This window comes from Drosophila suzukii, unplaced genomic scaffold (genome assembly GCF_043229965.1).
Source record: "Drosophila suzukii unplaced genomic scaffold, CBGP_Dsuzu_IsoJpt1.0 scf_21, whole genome shotgun sequence".
Taxonomy (NCBI): Eukaryota; Metazoa; Arthropoda; class Insecta; order Diptera; family Drosophilidae; genus Drosophila; species Drosophila suzukii.
Genome location: NW_027255908.1, coordinates 381,281 through 404,799, shown reverse-complemented (window position 1 = coordinate 404,799; position 23,519 = coordinate 381,281).

Here is a 23,519-nt window from a genome sequence, read left to right as displayed (position 1 = left end):
ATTAAAACTGGATCCTCCACTCCATCCAGAATTGTAAAGTCTCTTGCTTTCAAATTGATTTAAAGAAACAAAGTTTTTTATTGTAGAAGTAATACCACTAAATCTTGTTCTATCTATCTCAACACCATTTATTTCATAGCGTACTTCATCTAAAAAGTATGCCGTACAATTATTTCTCATTCTCCCAATAACATTTTGAGTTTCTACGGCTCCCCCTTCCTTAATTAGGGTAATATCTTCTTGAAAATTTAGCAGACTCTCATGAGGGAGTACATATAAATCTTGATTTTGGATTGTAATTCTTATCTCATCAATTGGTTTAAATGATTGTTGATACGGTGAATAACTGTGATGGGGCGGGGTGGCTTGATCGTTGAAAATAGGTGAAGCCCTAAGATCGAATGGTACCCAAAAAACACGGGAGTACTTTGGGGTTTTTACGCGACGTGCGTAGAATCACTTGGAAAAAAGCACTACCTAACCTAACTTAACTTAGGCGCTCCAGAGCAGAGCGGAGACTTAGGGGAGAGATTGAGAGCGGTCGGCAGTGCGAGCGCGCGAGATGAAGACATCTGGATAAAACTGCTGCTCGACACTGCCTCCTGAAATTAAACGTTTTTTTTACGTGAACAATATTAATTGTTTAATAATTGAAGAATATTTTCGAGAACAATTTCCTTTTATTTGACCATCTGGTTGATAGTTGCTTTTGTGAGCACTTGATTCAATTAACATGTTTTTATATGATTCTAAATCATTCTTACTATAATCCTCAGGACTATTATGAAAAATTAAAGAGTATAGACCTGGTGATAGAGTCCACAAATTTCCACTTCATAATTTTATTATTCATTATTCCGCTATTCGCACCCCACATATGTACACATGTACAGTGTACATACATACATATATCGATATTTTCGCCAGTGCACAGTGGGTCAAGAGCTCACAATAAATGTGCCTTCCAAACATACTATATTAAAGACCGTAATTCTTTACATAAGTCCGACCATCCGATATAATAAATATTTATTGACTCTGCCTATCCGACTGTGTGACCGTATATATTTACAATCTTGATTGGTCCCAAATTCCAATTGGATTTAAGCCCGTTTCCTTACTGAATTAAAATTCTAAATTATTTTACGTCATGGCAACATCAGTAAAATCCGCTTTAACCCGATTTATGGCCACAGTTGACTGTCTGATCCACTTTGAGGCCACTGTGAACGCTCCAGGTGCTTCTAACCCAACGTTATCCGCCTATAAAATCCGTCGCGATCACCTCAATTCCTTGTGGCAAACGGTAAAGGCAGCATACGACATATGCTCCGACTGCATTATAGCTGCAGGCGAGATCGCCGCAGACACAAAATCCATACTAAAGTCCAAGTATTACCAAACGTACTCCACTTACGAAATATTTGCCGCGCAGCTGATGGAACAAATCCAAAAAGGCTCCTCCCAAATACCTCAAGCTCCAGTAACTCCGTCCCAAAATTCCACGTCTTATGGCTCTCGGCTCCCTCCTATCGACACAGAGGTTTTCTCTGGCGACTATCTTCGCTGGCAGACTTTCCGGGACCTTTTCACGGCAATATATGTACATAGACAATCCGAGTCTAACGCCCGTTGAAAAATTATTCCACTTATATTCAAAAACAAGTGGCGAAGCTCATTCCATAGTTTAAAGATCCCCACTCACCAATGATGGCTTTCGCTCAGCCTGGAATAACCTAACTGAGCGTTTCAAAAATAAGCGATTGCAGGTGAACAGTCACCTGAAAACACTTTTCAATGTGCAATCCATAGAGTCGGGAGCAGCCTTAAAAGAACTTCAACAAACTTTTCAAGGTTGCTTAGCTTTTTAAAAATTTTCCGGTGTTAATATTGAGAATTGGGACCCTATCCTGGTTTATATGTGCTCGACAAAACTACCAAAGCTCACTCTCTCATTATGGGACCAATCCATTCAAAATAAAGCTGAAATTCCTACGTGGCTTGAACTTGATTCCTATTTGACGGAGCGCCATCGAACTCTTGAGGCCGTCGATAGCTTCCGATCTGCCAATTTCCACCACGTCCATTCCACAGCCACAAATCGAGTGGCAGAATTTCCAAAAGTAAATTCCTTTAACACAAGGCTAGTTCCGAAACCCAAAGGCTGTGATCTGTGTTCGAAGAAGAACCACCCCGTGCGTATATGTCCACGCTTCCTACAAATGACGGTAAACGATCGCATAGCCTATATTTAAAGAAAGCAGTTGTGCTCCAATTGCTTTGCAAGCAGCCATCAATTCCAGGATTGCACAAGCGCTCACAACTGTCTCACTTGCCAAGATCGGCATCACACATTGCTGCATCGAAACAGCGGCCCTCCGCCGGTTCCATCCGACCCTCCAAGGCCAGTATCCGCCTCAGTTCCACACATCATTTCGTCCTATTCAGCGCAAGTTTCCGTACAAAAAGTCCCTCCTAAGAATACTCCATCCGAATATTGGGTGCCATACCCCTCCTTGGATGGCAGACGTACTCGAGGTATTAAATCCTACCTATGCCGAGTCTGCCAAAAGATCCATCCTCTACGGAAGTGCCACCACTTTCTACGGCTAAGCCCCCAGAATCGGCTTCAGAAAGTACATATCCAGAAGTACTGCTCCAATTGCTTTGCTCACAATCATTCCTGAGCCTACTATCCTGAGGTTCTTGCTACGGGTGTCCTCGCAAGGGGGGGAGAATGTTCACGTCAAAAAAACGTTTAATTTCAGGAGGCAGTGTCGAGCGGCAGTTTTATCCAGATGTCTACATCTCACGCGCTCGCACTCCCGTCCGCTCTCCCTCTCCATCTCTCCCTTAAGTCTCCGCTAACCTCTGGAGCGCTTAAGTTAAGTTAGGCTTAAGCAGTTCTTATCTCAAAGTGATCCAATAAACATCTACGCACGTCGCGTAAAAACCCCAAAGTACTCCCGTGTGTTTTGGGTACCATTCGATTTTGGGGCTTCACCTATTTTCCTCGATCAAGCCACCCCGCCCCAAAAAATATCATCTTCAGTAAATGAAGAATATACTGGTTCTGGGTATATGAGACTACAAAAATTCCACCAAACTATGAATATTGGGATAATGTTAATGAACTTGTTGAAAGATTGCAATATCAATAATAGAAGAATTGCGGGAAGCAAAAATAATATATTAATAAAATAGAAAACATTTTCTCATTTTGTTTAATAGTAAAATGTCTTTTGACAAGTTTGGTCACCTTTCAAATGATAAAGATTTTTCCTCGCTTTTCAAAAGGGAAGTTGAGAGTCTTACAGGTATATATCTACACACTGATGGTCACATAAATGTTCAGAAAAAAAGAATTAAAATCTTTTCAAAACCAATGAATGGAAATGATTTGGCTATTAAATTTTATGTAGATGATAAAATTAATGAAGCCAAATCACATCAAATGGAAACTATAACTAAACCATTTCAACTACGAAATAAAAGAGTATCAGAGCTGGAAAGTAAAGTAATAAAAATAATAACTCAAATGGAGTGTATACATAATTCAATAAAAGAGTTCACTGCTATGATTGGTCGATTCTAAATCAAGAATGAGAAAGAACAGGGAGGGTTAGTTTACCTCAAGGTATAAAAACTCGATCAAAAGTTATTCTAACTCACATTTAAAAACCACCTGCAAACAGTCTCAACCTAAAAGTTTCAAGCTAAAACGTTCTCAGCTTAAAGTTTCAACCTAAAAAATCTTGCAATCATCAAAATCAACAACAAGAAGAACAACATAAAAAACAGTTAAAACAGTAAAACAACAACAACAATTAAAACAGATACAACTGCTAAAAACAGCTGAAAACAACGACAAAACAGTTACATCTGCTAAAAAACAAGTAAAATTAACAACAAAAACAGCTACATCTGCTGAAAAACAGGTAAATTAAACAACAAAAACAGTTACAACTGCTAAAAAAACAACTAAAATCAACAACAAAAACAGGTAAAAGCAACAAAAACAACGAAAACAACTACAAGAAGAAACAACTACAAATGGTCAATCCGGGAATGATGAAAGTACTCAAGGATTTTAATGGTAATGTACTAAAACCTATTTTAACAAAGACAAGGATGGAATCGGAGGTGTACTACCCTATTCAACGAGCTCAACGTAAGAAAACCACCTTTGGGATGGCCCTCACTCTTGAACTTGAAGAGTATATGCTGTACTTGTCGGAACGATACTCAGATAGTTTAGATGATTCAGCAATTGAATATATAAAAGATAATCTTTTTTGTATTATTAAAAGGAATTTTAGAATTAAATAAAGCTTAAAATGTATTACTTTTTAATATTATTAATGTATCTATTTTGATAAATAAAAATAAAAATAAAATTTCATAAAACTCAAACTCAAACCCTTTGTTATAAATATTTAAATTATACTACATTTTTCCCAGTAGCACATGAGTATAAAAGAAAACGACAACAATGAAGCGCAAACTTTAAGAACAGTTGACGAAAAGTAGAAATTCATTAAAAAGAAAATTTGATGAAATGAAACAAATAAAAAATGAGAACGTATCAAATTTGGAGGAAACTTTTAAACCTATTGCAGAACCTTTACATTAATTACTCACTGAAAATAAAAAATTGAATAAAAAGGAATATATTAATGATACACATAATATTAAGACTAAGTTCAAGAAAGAGAAAATAAGAGTACCTAAAAGTAAAAAAGAAAAAAGGGAACACGAGAGAGTAATCGAAAGTGATAGTGAGAGTGATGGTAAGCGAATGCGTGACGTGACATCTCGGGGCCAATTACTTCGTCCAAAACTCGCTGAAACGTTGCCGACGCCGAGTGAAGTCCGAACGGCATTACCCTCCACTGAAACAGACCTTTGCCTGGTACCGTGAACGCCGTATATTGCCTGCTACTCTCTTTCAGTGGAATCTGCCAGTATCCATCCTTCAGGTCCTAACTGCTGATGTACCGCGCTTCCCTTAGTTGATCTAGGATGTAGTTTATGCGGGGCATAGGGTAGGCATCCTTCACTGACTTCGCGTTGATCTGTCTGAAGTAGACACACAGTCTCCACTTGCCTGTCTTCTATTTCACTATCACGATGGGGGAGCTGTATAGGCTCTTTGAATTCTCTATGAACCCCAACTCCACCTTTGCGTTGATTTCCCCTTGGATTTTTGGATTCTTGGGGTAGTATCTCTGCTTGATTGGCTTGTCATCCTTCATTTTGATCTGGTGTTCTGCCATATTTGATGTTCCCGTCATTGTGCTGGAGTCTGCCAGCTCTGCTTCAAGGAACGCTGTAGTATCGTCCAACTCGTTTACTTGTTGCACGACTGCTACTGATAGCTTCTCCTCAAGCCACCTATTGTGTCGGTTCCTGGCTGGTATTATTATCTCGTGTCCAGCACACCTTATCTCGGTTCCGACTTGTTTCAGGAAGTTCCATCCCAACACTAATGGAGCCACTACTCCGGGTAAAATCAACAGGCTCATGGTCACTTGTTTGTTGCCGAAATCGACCTCCACCTCGAGCTGCGCATTAATTCCGCCGCACCTTCCGTCTGCCAACCTAACTTGCCATCTCGTCCTTGTAATCCTTCCTAGAGCAGCAATATTGTCCGCCATTTCTTCGCTAACGAAGCTTGCCATTGCTCCGGTGTCGATTGTGGCTTTGTAGCTCTTCCCACCAATCATCACAGCTGCGGACAACTGCTGCTCCTCCTCGATTAGCTTGCCGTTAGTTTGGAGAGGTAGCATTTTGCGATCCCCGCTCGCCTCTCTGCGGCTGAGATCGCTGGCCATTTCCCGACCGTTGGCAGCAATCGACGCTCCTGACACCCACCTTGCCGCATATCCAGCAGAATAACAGCCGCTGGTTTCAACATCCTCTAGCCCAGTGTCCGTTCCCACCGCATTTCCGACAGGCCTCCTGCGGGTCTGTGATATGTGTTGTCTGTGTGTTGCCTGGCGGCCTCCACAAGGTATTGTTTGGCTGTCTCTGTTGCTGTTGGGGTGGTGTCCATTGGCCTCCTAGGTGTGGAAGCTTTCTATGAACTCTGCCCAGGTGCTCCATTGCTTGTTGTTGGCGATGAACCATTTCAAAGCCCTTCCTTTGAGCAACTCCGGCATCGCTCAAGGGATCATATCAAGGTCCAAGCCGTACGTGTTGGCGGACCATTCTACCTGCTCCAGGAACTCAAATGGTTCCTTTGCACAGTCCGACTGGCTTGGTCTCGGGGTCAGCGCTGCTGTTTTCTTATCTTGGCTTGACTCTCTCTTGTGGGCCTCTTTTTGCATGTTGTCAATGCTCAGGCTTGCCACCAGGTTGTCCCCTTCAGCGTTCGTTAACGTAATGCTTGGGCCGGCTCTGTCGTGGTATGTTGCTTCCAGCTCGGCCCATATGTCGATGAGTTGAGGGTCGTTCTCTGTTTCGGAGTAGTATTCCGACAGTGCCTTCCTCATGTCGTCTACCATGCCCTCCAGGGCGACATTAAGCCTCTGTGCGACATGGGCGAAGTCCTCCTACTTAAGGCGGTAATTCCACTTCTTTCCCATTTTTATTGTGCGTTTCAAACTGTTGGGACGATCACGTTGGGCGCCAGATATAACGAACTGATTTTTGTGTCTGCTCGCTACGAGATTCGTGCGGTTAGCTCAGAAGATTGTGTGTTCGTCCCACCAAATTTATATGACGTAACTGCCCTGCACTGTAGATCAGTGAGAAAACAAAGGGTTCAAATGGTAACAATGGGATTTATTCTCGTGGTATTAGTACAGCGGGTGTGTGGCTGGGCTGCTTCGGTATCTCTTGGCTCTGGTTCCGCCGGCTGCTGGCGCTCCTCTTTCTGGCTTGTGGACGCGTTGACTCGGCTTCCGCTGGCTCTGTTTCGGGACGCTCGTTGTGGCCGCCTCTGCTTGCTTGCCGACGCGCTGCCTCGGGGTCGCTTGTTGCGCCTTAGACTCGCAGAGAGTTCGGCCTTGTGGGCACCATTCTCAGACTAGGGTGAACAAGCCTTGCTTTCCAAGCCGACGCCTTTCGAGGCAATACCTGTCCCTCGCTCTGTCCCGGACGGTCCCGCTAGGTTCTTGCTCAGATCGCGCTGACAGTTAGGACTGCCGCCAGGAAGCTGCGTAGCAATTCACTTTGCTTTAACCTAGCGCAGACGAACGTTCCACCCGGCTTCACCCTAATGCGTGACGTCCGCGACGCTCCTGCGCTCCCCAATGAGCTCCGCGCGGCGATGGTAACGTGGCTGCCGGAAATGTCTGCTGGCGTCGCTGCCGATGTCCTCTGCGCTGTCTCCTGACCAGTAGCTTGTCGTTCTGACACTCGGGGATTTGGGCGGTTGCTGTTCGGGAACTTCGCCGGTAATCGTAGGGCTCTCCAGGCGGCCGCCTCTTAAAACCGCAAATCGATCTACCGCTCGTCCGTCACCCCAGGTCCTGCTTGGTCGGGCAAGGTACGCTGGGTCGCAGACAACTTTCCTCCCCAAGCTGACGGTTCTTCGTCGTAGGACTCCTTAGCTTGTCTCTGACAGACACGCCATGCGACTCGCCAGGGTGTGGTCGTGATAAAGTTGGAAAACAAATGCCTTGACTTAGCCGCGTGATGCCTTCCGGAACTCAGCCACTTGTGTCTCAATTCGGAGATTCCTGATGTCCCAATCCCGAACGTCTCGACGTTGCGATCTTGCTCCTTGTGTGCTTCCCACGGCGCTGCTTCCGACGACTCGCTTGGTTGTAGCTCCCTAGTAGATTACTTGCTTGACTGACTGTTCTCACTTGGCACTTTAACTGATCTTGAAGGTTTGACTCCTCCTGATCGACTGATCCAGCTGCCATCGGCCTTATATAGGGCCTCCGGGAACCGTTATTTCCCTTTTGCGCCTGGCCCGCTGGATCTCTCCACTCCGGGTCCAAATTCCGTGATTCCTGGTTGACCCACTTGCCCACTGCTGCCATCCCGCTGATTCCCGTGATGCTTTTGGCACGCCTGTGTGCCGCTCAACTGCCGAGATGTGGAACTTCCTCTCCCGGTCCAAAGTTCACGGGAGAGTCCAAAGTCCAGTGGAGTTCCGTTATCCGCTTTTGCACACAGCACTCTTGCCTTGCCCGCGAAGTCTCCACTCTCTCTCGTTCTCCATCCTTGGTCTCCAAACTCTCTCGCTCTCGATCCTTGGTCTCCAAACTCTCTCGTACTCCATCCAAGTCTCCAAACTCTTTCGTTCTCCATCCAAATCTCCAAACTCTCCTCGCCGCGACGTAACTACGCGAATTCGCCGCGTATCTGGTAAACGGCCGCCCATCTGCTGCTGCTTCTATTTGTGGGGAGTTATTCAACTCCTCACATTCCCCCCTTACTTCGGGAAACATTTAAAACTTGTTCCTACTCTCCGGCGCTTCCTTGCATATCTAGCCTTCGAGTCCTTGTGATTCCCGCGGCGCTCCCTCGTTGCTCCCTCGATGCTCCCTCGACGCTCTTAACTCTACTGACTTCCTACAGCGCTGGTCATTCTCGTCGTAGAAACTTTAAATCTCCCGCGCCGATATTTCATCGATACTCATGGGCTATCGATCCTCAGCTCGCTGCTCATTGCTGCGTCCCACTCCTTTCCATGGTTCCTTCTCCTGGTCACACCATCCCTGCGTGATCGATGTTTCTGCGAATATCGATACCGACGGTGCGTTGCCACCTGCTCGTTGCGATATTTCCACCTTGGCCGATATTTTCATTTTTGTGTGCCCATCGACCGCACTATCGTCCAGACCAATCTTTCATAGGTAAGTTTTTTTTGCATATCTTTCACTCCTTTTCATCTCATCCTTTTCTCTCTTTCGTCTTCTCTCGCCCTTCACTCGTCCTATATTGGATGCATCTGACTCCATATTGGCAGCTCTCGAGAGCGGGTGCGGAGAGGACATCGCATTCACTTTGCAACCGGGACAGCAGGTAAGTATTATGATGTTCGTTTCTGCTTCCTGCATTACGCCCCTTTGAATTTCAGATTGCTGGTGCGGCCCATGCATGCCCCGTTCTTTTTTTTGTTTTTAGTTAACTGTTGGTGTGGTCCGTGTTTCTGTCTTTTGTGACCAGCTGGCTACGGTGTAGATCTGATTCTGCACCGTCCTCCTCTTTTCCCCGTCCGGCGCATTCCGTATAGAATCTCCGGATGCCGCGGTGTATGTCTGGACTGCGCGACTTGTGTTGCTTGTCTCCCTCCGCGCATACTCTCTTCTACGTGGCGTAGTCGGTTGACTCTGGCTCGCGCACGACGCTGAAACACGTTACCCGTATCCTTGTGCCGTTTTGTAAGTGTCCCTTCCGCCTGGCGTAATCGCGGATGACTCTGGCAACTGCCCGACGGTGAATCCTGTTGCCTTGCGGTCGGGATCACCATCCATCCTTATCCACGTCCTTGTGACCTTTCCTTATGGTTGACCTTTCTGCGTGGCGTGTGGATGACTCTCGCTTAGGCCTGACGCATAATCCTGTGGCCTCGCAGTCTGAATCAACGTGAAATCCTTATCTATGTCCTTGTGTTATCCTGATTTTCCTTTCCGTGTGGCGTATGGATGACTCTCGCTTCGGCCTGACACCTAATCCTGTCGCTTCGTACCTGATGTTAGACATCTGACGTTTCTGATGTCTGCTCGTTTTGTTGTTGCTTGAGCTCGCCAACATGAACTGTAGTTTCTTTCTGCGACTGTGTGTGGCGAATTTTGCAGATCACTGGAGAGATGAAATCTACAACCTGGCCATCGTACCTCGGGGCTAGTTTTGCAGCGAATCCCTCAGCCGCTTTGAACAGGTGATGTTCCTTGGCCCACACTATGTCGCCCACCGCTGGTGACCATTGCCTCCTTCTCAGATTATAGTGTCTGGCTTGGTCCTGGGACGCCTTTTCCATATTTCGCCGTACGATCTCGAATAGCTCCCTCAGTTTGTTGGCATTTTCTTTAGGGGTCTCCGTAGCTCGTCCAGTGCCTAGGGTTTTCTTATCATACAGGCTGCTGGGTAGACGGTGTTCCGTGCCCTGGGTAAGAAACGCCGGTGTATGGCCGGTGGATTCCGATGTGCTAGCACTACTAGAATAATCTCCGGCCACTACTCGTCCCAGTTTCTTTGGTCCTGTACCGCGAATTGCGCAATCATAGTCTTGACCGTTCTGTTTGCTCGTTCGGTCGGATTCTCTTGTGGTGTGTATGGTGCGGTGAATTGTTGACTGATACCCATCTCAGCCAGGAAACTTTTAAAGATGCGGTTTGCAAACTGTACTTCATTGACCGTTATGACCACCTTCGGGACCCCGTACCTTGCGATTATGCGCTCCCTAAACGCCTTCTTGAGCGACTCTGCTGTCGCACTGTTCAGGGGCACCAGTTCCGTCCATTTCGAAAATCTGTCTATCATGACCAGCAGCATTTGGTTCCCGTGCATAGATCTTGGTAGGGGTCCAACGAAGACTGCACATACCGTGGTCCATGGTTCCTCCGGCACTCGGATCTACATCTTTCCGGCCGCCTGCATCTGATTGGGCTTAAACCGCAAGCAAATCTCGCATTTTCTTACGTGGGCTCGGGCGTCTCTATGCATGCCTGGCCAGTAGTACCGGGCTGCCAACCGTGCAGTTGTCCTCCGGCTTCCTACGTGTCCCGCAGACGGTGCGTCGCGGTTTTCCCTCAACACTGTTTCCGTAGCGACTTTGGGACGCACATCTTCCATGACGCGACGTCTTCACTGCCTGCTCGGTGAGGTATGTTTCTGTACAGTGTCTCAGCATCCATAACATAGTCCGGGTACTTTTGCGGATGGTTCCTTATCTTTTCGCCCATGTCCTTGATCCAGCTGTACCCTCCTGAAGCTGTAGTTGCCGATGCCTCTTTTAAACCTCGTAGCGTCTCTGGTAGTGGTTGTCTTGATAATGCGTCGGCCAACACGATTAGCTGACCCTTTCTGTATGCTATCTCAAAGTCGTACTGTTGTAGCTCCAGGGCCCATCTGGCGATCCTTCCTGAAGGGCTTTCGATGCTGTTGAGCCACTTCAGGGCCATGTGGTCGGTTACTACCTTAAAGTGGTAACCTTCCAGATATGGCCTGAGCTCCCGGATCGCCCAGACGATCGCCAAGCACTCCTTCTCGGTTTTTGAGTAGTTCTTTTCCGCGCCGTTCAGTGTTCGGCTCGAATAGGAGATTACTCTTTCGCCCTTTCCGGTGTCCTGGATCAGTATTGATCCGGTGCCGTAGTTGCTGGCGCCTGTTTTCAGGATGAAAGTTCTACTGAAGTCCGGGCATGCTAGCACCGGATCTGCCACGAGTCTTGCCTTTATTTCCTCAAACGCCATCTGGTGCTCCGGTGTCCACTCCCACTTACTGCCTTTGCGCAGCAGGTCATTCAGGGGTTTGACGGTTCTAGAAAAATCTGGTACAAATCGGCGGTACCACGACGCTACTCCTAGGTATTGCCGGAGCTCTTTGACGGTCGATGGCGGTTCCAGTTCAGCGATGACGGCTACCTTTTCTGGATCTGTTCCTATTCCCTCGCTAGTCACTCGTTGTCCCAGGTACAGCAGTTCCTTCTTAAAGAATTGTCATTTTTCTGGATTCATCCTCAGGTTCGCCTCCCTTAGACGCCGGAACACTTCTCTAAGGTTTAGTTTGTGTTCTTCCAGCGTGCGACCGATCACTATTATGTCATCCTGGTAAGCGAATGCGTGACGTGACATCTCGGGGCCAATTACTTCGTCCAAAACTCGCTGAAACGTTGCCGACGCCGAGTGAAGTCCGAACGGCATTACCCTCCACTGAAACAGACCTTTGCCTGGTACCGTGAACGCCGTATATTGCCTGCTACTCTCTTTCAGTGGAATCTGCCAGTATCCATCCTTCAGGTCCTAACTGCTGATGTACCGCGCTTCCCTTAGTTGATCTAGGATGTAGTTTATGCGGGGCATAGGGTAGGCATCCTTCACTGACTTCGCGTTGATCTGTGTGAAGTCGACAGACAGTCTCCACTTGCCTGTCTTCTATTTCACTATCACGATGGGGGAGCTGTATAGGCTCTTTGAATTCTCTATGAACCCCAACTCCACCTTTGCGTTGATTTCCCCTTGGATTTTTGGATTCTTGGGGTAGTATCTCTGCTTGATTGGCTTGTCATCCTTCATTTTGATCTGGTGTTCTGCCATATTTGATGTTCCCGTCATTGTGCTGGAGTCTGCCAGCTCTGCTTCAAGGAACGCTGTAGTATCGTCCAACTGGTTTACTTGTTGCACGACTGCTACTGATAGCTTCTCTTTGAGCCACCTATTGTGTCGGTTCCTGGCTGGTATTATTATCTCGTGTCCAGCACACCTTATCTCGGTTCCGACTTGTTTCAGGAAGTTCCATCCCAACACTAATGGATTCACTACTCCGGGTAAAATCAACAGGCTCATGGTCACTTGTTTGTTGCCGAAATCGACCTCCACCTCGAGCTGCGCATTAATTCCGCCGCACCTTCCGTCTGCCAACCTAACTTGCCATCTCGTCCTTGTAATCCTTCCTAAAGCAGCAATATTGTCCGCCATTTCTTCGCTAACGAAGCTTGCCATTGCTCCGGTGTCGATTGTGTAGCAGTTCCCACCAATCATCACAGCTGCGGACAACTGCTGCTCCTCCTCGATTAGCTTGCCGTTAGTTTGGAGAGGTAGCATTTTGCGATCCCCGCTCGCCTCTCTGCGGCTGAGATCGCTGGCCATTTCCCGACCGTTGGCAGCAATCGACGCTCCTGACACCCACCTTGCCGCATATCCAGCAGAATAACAGCCGCTGGTTTCAACATCCTCTAGCCCAGTGTCCGTTCCCACCGCATTTCCGACAGGCCTCCTGCGGGTCTGTGATATGTGTTGTCTGTGTGTTGCCTGGCGGCCTCCACAAGGTATTGTTTGGCTGTCTCTGTTGCTGTTGGGGTGGTGTCCATTGGCCTCCTAGGTGTGGAAGCTTTCTATGAACTCTGCCCAGGTGCTCCATTGCTTGTTGTTGGCGATGAACCATTTCAAAGCCCTTCCTTTGAGCAACTCCGGCATCGCTCAAGGGATCATATCAAGGTCCAAGCCGTACGTGTTGGCGGACCATTCTACCTGCTCCAGGAACTCAAATGGTTCCTTTGCATAGTCCGACTGGCTTGGTCTCGGGGTCAGCGCTGCTGTTTTCTTATCTTGGCTTGACTCTCTCTTGTGGGCCTCTTTTTGCATGTTGTCAATGCTCAGGCTTGCCACCAGGTTGTCCCCTTCAGCGTTCGTTAACGTAATGCTTGGGCCGGCTCTGTCGTGGTATGTTGCTTCCAGCTCGGCCCAGATGTCGATGAGTTGAGGGTCGTTCTCTGTTTCGGAGTAGTATTCCGACAGTGCCTTCCTCATGTCGTCTACCATGCCCTCCAGGGCGACATTAAGCCTCTGTGCGACATGGGCGAAGTCCTCCTACTTAAGGCGGTAATTCCACTTCTTTCCCATTTTTATTGTGCGTTTCAAACTGTTGGGACGATCACGTTGGGCGCCAGATATAACGAACTGATTTTTGTGTCTGCTCGCTACGAGATTCGTGCGGTTAGCTCAGAAGATTGTGTGTTCGTCCCACCAAATTTATATGACGTAACTGCCCTGCACTGTAGATCAGTGAGAAAACAAAGGGTTCAAATGGTAACAATGGGATTTATTCTCGTGGTATTAGTACAGCGGGTGTGTGGCTGGGCTGCTTCGGTATCTCTTGGCTCTGGTTCCGTCGGCTGCTGGCGCTCCTCTTTCTGGCTTGTGGACGCGTTGACTCGGCTTCCGCTGGCTCCTCTGTTTCGGGACCCTCGTTGTGGCCGCCTCTGCTTGCTTGCCGACGCGCTGCCTCGGGGTCGCTTGTTGCGCCTTAGACTCGCAGAGAGTTCGGCCTTGTGGGCTTAGGGAAGCGTCACCATTCTCAGACTAGGGTGAACAAGCCTTGCTTTCCAAGCCGACTCCTTTCGAGGCAATACCTGTCCCTCGCTCTGTCCCGGACGGTCCCGCTAGGTTCTTGCTCAGATCGCGCTGACAGTTAGGACTGCCGCCAGGAAGCTGCCTAGCAATTCACTTTGCTTTACACCTAGCGCAGACGAACGTTCCACCCGGCTTCACCCTAATGCGTGACGTCCGCGACGCTCCTGCGCTCCCCAATGAGCTCCGCGCGGCGATGGTAACGTGGCTGCCGGAAATGTCTGCTGGCGTCGCTGCCGATGTCCTCTGCGCTGTCTCCTGACCAGTAGCTTGTCGTTCTGGCACTCGGGGATTTGGGCGGCTGCTGTTCGGGAACTTTGCCGGTAATCGCAGGGCTCTCCAGGCGGCCGCCTCTTAAAACCGCAATTCGATCTACCGCTCGTCCGTCACCCCAGGTCCTGCTTGGTCGGGCAAGGTACGCTGGGTCGCAGACAACTTTCCTCCCCAAGCTGACGGTTCTTCGTCGTAGGACTCCTTTGCTTGTCTCTGACAGACACGACGGGCGACTCGCCAGGGTGTGGTCGTGATAAAGTTGGAAAACAAACGCCTTGACTTAGCCGCACGATGCCATCCGGAACTCAGCCACTTGTGTCTCAATTCGGAGATTCCTGATGTCCCGAACGTCTCGACGTTGCGATCTTGCTCCTTGTGTGCTTCCCACGGCGCTGCTTCCGACGACTCGCTTGGTTGTGGCTCCCTAGTAGATTACTTGCTTGACTGACTGTTCACTTGGCACTTTAACTGATCTTGAAGGTTTGACTCCTCGTGATCGACTGATCCAGCTGCCTGCGCTCTGCGGCCTTATATAGGGCCTCCGAGAACCGTTGTTTCGCTTTTGCGCATGGCCCGCTGGATCTCTCCACTCCGGGTCCAATGTCCGTGACTCCTGGTTGACCCACTTGCCTTTCACGTACCGCTTCCAACCGATGCTCTGCCCACTGCTGCTGTCCCGCTGATTCCCGTGATGCTTGTGGCACGCCTGTGTGCCGCTCCACTGCCGAGATGTGGCACTTCCTCTCCCGGTCCAAAGTTCACGGGAGAGTCCAAAGTCCAGTGGAGTTCCGTTATCCGCTTTTTTTTTGCACACGGCACTGTCTCCATTCTCTCTCGTTCTTCATCCTTGTTCTCCAAACTCTCTCGCTCTCCATCCTTGGTCTCCAAACTCTCTGGTTCTCCACCCAAGTCTCCAAACTTTCTCGTTCTCCATCCAAATCTCCAAATTCTCCTCGCCGCGCCGTTTCTACGCGAATTCGCCGCGTATCTGGTAAGCGGCCGCCCATCTGCTGCTGCTTCTATTTGTTTGGAGTTATTCAACTCCTCACAGTGTGTTAATTATTTTGTTGATAATACCACTACCTCATTTCAAGTTTGTACTCTGACTGCAACAATTATAAAAACTTTTATTCATTTTATATAATGTTTAATCAAGGATCATTTCTCATCGTAGTGTAATGTAGTTCACACATGTGAATATGCGTTTAATACCTCAAAAACAAGAAATCTGTATAAGAAAAATCGAGGGTGGTGATCACTCATTAACAAATTCAGTTCCACGACATAGTTCTTTATTACCCAATACAATAGGAGCATTGATTGTCGGTCCCTCAAACTGTGGAAAAACAAATTTTATGCTCAGTCTTATTGAAAGTCCAAACGGGCTTAAATTTCAGAATATATATGCATTCTCAAAGCGTTTATATCAACCAAAGTATAAGTATTTAGAGAAACTAATTAAACCGATAAAGGGAATGGGATATTATACGTTCTCACAAAATGATGAAGATCTACCACCCGCTAAGGCTAAAGAAAAGTCTATTATGATTTTTGACGATGTTGCTTGTGAAAAACAAAACAACATTCGTTAAGATTTCTGTATGGGACGTCATAAAAATATGGATTCTTTTTACCGATGTCAAACATATACTCATATTCCAAAGCATCTCATACGTGATAACGCGAATATGATTATAATGTTTAAACAAGATGATTTAAATATGCATATATGACGCATATATCGTGATCATGTGAATACTGATATGTCCTATGATTCATTTATGAAAATTTGTCAAAAGTGTTATATGGGTTCCTCATAATAAGTAAAGATAACGATATGGAAAAAGGAAGATACAGGAAGGGTTTTAATGAATTTATAATTGTTTGAGAATATAAGTTTCATTCTGTAAGCTATATTTTCACAGTACATTATTAGATTCCAAAATGAGTAGATCATTCACTCTTGCATTAAATGGCAATGAACCCATTACAAACATTTCTTATTTCCCACCCATTGAACTGACAAATGGTGAATATGAGTGTGCACTCATTGACTTTCATAGGTACAACTTTATACCCAATGTTGATATAAATAATAATCTAATTCATATTGGTGATAAAGTAATCCAACTTCAAATAGGATCATATGAACTCAATGATATTTATGATTTTCTAAGAAATAAACTAAAAGATTATGATCATGAGAAAACATTTCAAATGGAGAGTATTAATAACACACTTCAAGTTCATATTACAACTACCCAGGAACCTATTTATTTTAATAAAAACAACTCCATTGGACAATGGTTTGGTTTAAAAAAAAAATTTGTTTACCCCGACTGGAAAAAAACATATATATATGATCGACCTGTCATCATTTTAAAAATAAACACAATACACTTAGTATGTAATATTGTAAGCGGATCATATATTGATAGTAGACAAGATCATTCATTATACGAATTTGGAATTAATGTTCCGCCGGGCTATAAAATGAATATCACACCACACAATCTTATTTACTTACAAGTCAACCCTAGAGAAAGGAGAACACTCTCTATACACATAACTGATCAGAACGGTGAACTTATAAATTTACGCGGTGAAAACTATACATTTCGTTTACATTTAAGATTAATACAATGATTATATACAATAAATAAGGTGATACTTACCATCATCAGCACACTTTAAAACATAAAGAAAAAGACACACACTTACATTAAAAAATAAGTTAATTCTTAAATCACTGGGCTTCAAAGTGCGAGTTTAACTAAAGTTATGGGGTTGAATGAAATATTGGCAGTACGAGAAAAACCTTTCTCTGATGATAGTATATCAAAGAAAGAATATCACAGGTATTCACCGTATCAACGATCATTTAAACCAAATGATAAAATAAGAATTACAATCCACAATCAAGATTTATATGTACTCCCTCATGAGAGTCTGCTAAATTTTCAAGAAGATATACCCTAATTAGGGAAGGGGGAGCCGTAGAAACTCAAAACGTTATTGGGATTGTATGGCATACTTTTTAAATGAAATACGCTATAAAATAAATGATGTTGAGATAGATAGAACAAGATTTAGTGGTATTACTTCTACAATAAAAAACTTTGTTTCTTTAAATCAATTTGAAAGCAAGAGACTTTACAATTCTGGATGGAGTGGAGGATCCGGTTTTAATTTAAGCCCCCACTTCAACTTTTCAATACCACTTAAAAATCTACTTGGATTTGCTGAAGATTTCAAAAAGTATTATTAAATTGTAAACATGAATAAGTGCTGTTAATGTCAAAAAATTTTTATGATGAACTTGAGCAAGATAAAATTGAGAATACACAATTAGTCGGAAAATATCACCTCAATATGACTAATATTACATGGAAAATTCCTCATATAACATCCAGCGATTCAACGAAAATTAAAATATATTGTATTATAAAAAGGGGAACCAATCTACCGATTGCATTCCGTAGTTGGGATACATACATTAATCCTAAGCTAAGTAATGAAACAGATCAAGTTTGGAATGTTAAATTAGCTGCTAACCGAGAACGTCCACGATTTGCTTTAATTGGATTTAAAGATAACCACAATTTAAGAAATCTAAAGGTCTACTTAAACTCTAAAACATATCCCTACAATGACTTAAGCTTGGACTTTGAAAAAGATCGATTTGCTCACCTATATGAAATGTATTGCAAGTTTCAAACTAACCAATATAACCGAAGTGAATCTCCTTTACTATCACCCACAGAGTTTAAAACTAAAGCTCTTATTATAGTAATAGACTTATCATATCAAAATGAAGTGGTTAAATCGGGACCCATTAATGTAAGGATTAAAATTGAACTTGCCAATCCCACTATCAAAAATGTTCAAGTATATTGCGTGCTCATACATGATCGTTTAGTTGAATATAACCCGTTGATTGGTCTAGTTCAGCGGATTGTCTAACAATCAATGAATCAATCATGAGTGAAGACATTGCTGCAATTGATGTTCAAGGATTTCTTGGGAATAATAATAAATTTATTCTAAAAGAAATTGAAGTCGTATTCAAAAACGAAACAATCTTGAACTCTAATTTTATCATACACTCCCCACATGATCCACACAATAAAGTGATTAAATAATATCAATGAAGATCATTTTTTAGACCAGACCCCTACATGGGAATGCCTTATTTAAATAGGATAGACCGAAAAACCAAGAAGCAGTTAAAGATTTTAAAAGATACAGGAGCCACTGCTTATTATATAAAAAAGGGAATTTTCGAAAATAAAAACAAGGAAGAACGCTATAGTCGAGTACCACGACTGTCAGATACCCGTTACTCAGCTAAATGGAGATATGCAAGCAGCAATGCGAGATAAAAATGGCCACCTAGCATGAAAATTGTGAGCGTTACAGGTTTAGCTTTGTTTCAGGTCCACAAAAATTATAACCAGGAATATGTGCTTCAAATGGAAGTGTTGTAACGAACTGATTTTTGTGTTTGCTCGTTACGAGATTTGTGCGGCTAGCTCAGAAGATTGTGTGTTCGTCCCACCAAATTTATATGACGTGATTGCCCCGTAGATCAGTGAGAAAACAAAGGGTTCAAATGGTAACAATGGGATTTATTCTCGTGGTATTAGTACAGCGGGTGTGTGGCTGGGCTGGCTTCGGTATCTCCTGGCTCTGGTTCCGCTGGCTGCTGGCGCTCCTCTTTATGGCTTGTCGACGCGTTGACTCGGCTTCCGCTGGCTCCTGGGTTTCGGGACGCTCGTAGTGGCCGCCTCTGCTTGCTTGCCGACGCGCTGCCTCGGGGTCGCTTGTTGCGCCTTAGACTCGCAGAGAGTTCGGCCTTGTGGGCTTAGGGAAGCGTCACCATTCTCAGACTAGGGTGAACAAGCCTTGCTTTCCAAGCCGACGCCTTTCGAGGCAATACCTGTCCCTTGCTCTGTCCCGGACGGTCCCGCTAGGTTCTTGCTCAGATCGCGCTGACAGTTAGGACTGCCGCCAGGAAGCTGCCTAGGAATTCACTTTGCTTTACACCTAGCGCAGACGAACGTTCCACCCGGCTTCACCCTAATGCGTGACGTCCGCGACGCTCCTGCGCTCCACAATGAGCTCCGCGCGGCGATGGTAACGTGGCTGCCGGAAATGTCTGCTGGCGTCGATGCCGATGTCCTCTGCGCTGTCTCCTGACCAGTAGCTTGTCGTTCTGGCACTCGGGGATTTGGGCAGTTGCTGTTCGGGAACTTCGCCGGTAATCGCAGGGCTCTCCAGGCGGCCGCCTCTTAAAACCGCAAATCGATCTACCGCTCGTCCGTCACGCCAGGTCCTGCTTGGTCGAGCAAGGTACGCTGGGTCGCAGACAACTTTCCTCCCCAAGCTGACGGTTCTTCGTCGTAGGACTCCTTTGCTTGTCTCTGACAGGGTGCGGTCGTGATAAAGTTGGAAAACAAACGCCTTGACTTAGCCGCGTGATGCCTTCCGGAACTCAGCCACTTGTGTCTCAATTCGGAGATTCCTGATGTCCCAATCCCGAACGTCTCGACGTTGCGATCTTGCTCCTTGTGTGCTTCCCACGGCGCTGCTTCCGACGACCCCTTTGGTTGTAGCTCCCTCGTAGATTACTGGCTTGACTGACTGTTCACTTGGCACTTTAACTGATCTTGAAGGTTTGACTCCTCCTGATCGACTGATCCAGCTGCCAGCGCTCTGGGACCTTCTATAGGGCCTCCGGGAACCGTTATTTCCCTTTTGCGCATGGCCCGCTGGATCTCTCCACTCCGGGTCCAAAGTCCGTGATTCCTGGTTGACCCACTTGTCTTTCACGTAGTGCTTCCAACCCATGCTCTGCCCACTGCTGGCGTCCCGCTGATTCCTGTGATGCTTGTGGCACGCCTGTGTGCCGCTCCACTGCCGAGATGTGGCACTTCCTCTCCCGGTCCAAAGTTCACGGGAGAGTCAAAAGTCCAGTGGAGTTCCGTTATCCACTTTTGCACACAGCACTCTTGCCTTGCCCGCGAAGTCTCCACTCTCTCTCGTTCTCCATCCTTGGTCTCCAAACACTCTCGCTCTCCATCCTTGGTCTCCAAACTCTCTCATTCTCCATCCAAATCACCAAACTCTTCTCGCCGCGCCGTTACTACGCGAATTCGCCGCGTATTTGGTGAGCGACCGCCCGTCTGCTGCTGCTTCTAATTCTTCTTCGTCTTGGACGTTGATGTTCTATGGTCAGTACAAACAAGTGGCCCTTACGACACCAAGCAATGCTTGTTTCGCGCGGAGCCCTTAACCGATTTGGGCAAGTAAACGAAATCGCGGACATGAAAAAAGACGACATAACAATAGACAGTTTAAAATACATGCTCACATAGAATGGCTAGTAACATAGAAATTTACAAATTATTGGAAGATAGAAAACACAGTAAGACGTGACACAGTGCATTATAGTCGTCACAAAGAACCCGAAAAGGATCATGAAGGGCATAATTAGATCTACAAATTGGCAGGGACAACGGACGAAAACGACGAACTGTTCTACAGGCTACATTACAGTTGACTTCTGGCTTTGTTAGTTATAGCAGATATATGGTCTTTAAAACTAAGTTTGTGATCAAATAGAACGCCAAGATCCTGAACAGAAAAAATACGTTCAAGGGCGTTATTTCCGATAGAATAAGAATACAGAGATGGATTACAACGATGAAAGGTCATAAAGTTACATTTAGAATAGTTAAAATTCAACATGTGCATCATGCACCACGTATACAAACAATCAAGATCTAATTGAAGGTCATTATATGAATTAGGTAAACACATGGACAAACATAGCTTGACATCATCTGCATACATTAAAACAGTTGACGATTTTATGACAGAAGGTAGATCATTAATCATTAAGCCATAAGTAAAGGTCCCAGGTGGCTACCCTGTGGCACTCTAGAAGTAACATTAATTATTTTGGAAATTTTATTATTAAAACAGACCATTTGAGTTCTATTAGAAAGGTAGGAAAATATCCACTCTAGTAGGTTGGGTGGAAAACCTAAAAGGGACAATTTATAAATAAGAATCCTATGGTTCACTGAATCAAAAGCTTTAGAGAAATCGGTATAAATCACATCAGTTTGATGATGTGTCAGAAAACCTCTAGTAATTAAAGACGTAAATTCAAGTAGGTTTGTAGAAGTAGAGCGACATCTAGTGAAGCCATGCTGACAAGGTGAAATAATAGACCTGTAATGATGCTGCAACTGACAGGTAATAATTTTTTCAAAAAGTTTAGGAATAGAACTGAGTTTAGCAATACCACAATACATAGTTTCATTATTAATGACACTATTGCATTTCGTATGTGTCGATTGAAAAAAGTCTGCGAATAAGTTGGAAATATCATTATCATCAGATGCTGCATTATTATTGAGAAAAAGAGAGGGAGGGAAGCAGTTAGATTTCCGTTTAGAATTGACGAAAGAAAATAAAAGCTTAGGATTACTTTTGAAATCACGCTTACAACGAAACAGGTAATTTTTGTAACAATCAGAATTGTACTGGACAATTTCCACCTTAGCTGAACTATATTTGGAGAAGTCTGTCTGTAAGCCGGATATTTTGAACCGTTTAATTAGTCTGGTTTTTTTATTCTTTAGATAAGATAGTTGACGAGTAAACCATAGAGAGCTGTAAGAATTCTTCATGGAGGAAAGAGGGACATGTTCATCAAATAGACGGTAAAGGACCTCATAAAAGTACCTTACTACATCATCAACAGGAAGGTCAACTAGAAAGGACCAGCTTACTGTCGATTAAGACTCCACTAGTCTGCCGTAATCAGTCCTCTTAAAACACAAACTAGACTGTACATTTATTGCAGTCCTAGGATTATTAAAAAATCCATTAATACAGAGCTGAAGGGTAGGATGATAACAGTCTTCAGGTAAAGATAGTGGCGAAATACGACTGACTTCAGCATCGCTACTATCAAAAACAAAGATTAAGTCAAGAAGACGACCAATATGATTGGGAATCCTGTTAACTTGCTGCAAAGATAGTTCAACAAGACCATCAATAAAATCATTTTGCATCCTTGGAATCATTGCCAATGAGTCCTTACTCTCCAACCAAGAGATATTGGGAAGATTAAAGTCACCAAGCACAATAAGTTGGTCAGTTTCAAGCAACAAGGAGATAGAATGTATGGCGGACAGGTGCAATAGATACACGTTAAATTCAGAGCCAGGAGATATATACGAGCAGATAAAAAAAATTTTTCTTTTTGGGAAAGATAATTTTACGGAAATAAATTTAATACCTGATGATTCAGAAATATCAACAAACTCAGAAGTTAAATTGGATTTGACTCCAATAAGAACGCCTCCACCACTGCCGAGATGTGGCACTTCCTCTCCCGGTCCAAAGTTCACGGGAGAGTCAAAAGTCCAGTGGAGTTCCGTTATCCACTTTTGCACACAGCACTCTTGCCTTGCCCGCGAAGTCTCCACTCTCTCTCGTTCTCCATCCTTGGTCTCCAAACACTCTCGCTCTCCATCCTTGGTCTCCAAACTCTCTCATTCTCCATCCAAATCACCAAACTCTTCTCGCCGCGCCGTTACTACGCGAATTCGCCGCGTATTTGGTGAGCGACCGCCCGTCTGCTGCTGCTTCTAATTCTTCTTCGTCTTGGACGTTGATGTTCTATGGTCAGTACAAACAAGTGGCCCTTACGACACCAAGCAATGCTTGTTTCGCGCGGAGCCCTTAACCGATTTGGGCAAGTAAACGAAATCGCGGACATGAAAAAAGACGACATAACAATAGACAGTTTAAAATACATGCTCACATAGAATGGCTAGTAACATAGAAATTTACAAATTATTGGAAGATAGAAAACACAGTAAGACGTGACACAGTGCATTATAGTCGTCACAAAGAACCCGAAAAGGATCATGAAGGGCATAATTAGATCTACAAATTGGCAGGGACAACGGACGAAAACGACGAACTGTTCTACAGGCTACATTACAGTTGACTTCTGGCTTTGTTAGTTATAGCAGATATATGGTCTTTAAAACTAAGTTTGTGATCAAATAGAACGCCAAGATCCTGAACAGAAAAAATACGTTCAAGGGCGTTATTTCCGATAGAATAAGAATACAGAGATGGATTACAACGATGAAAGGTCATAAAGTTACATTTAGAATAGTTAAAATTCAA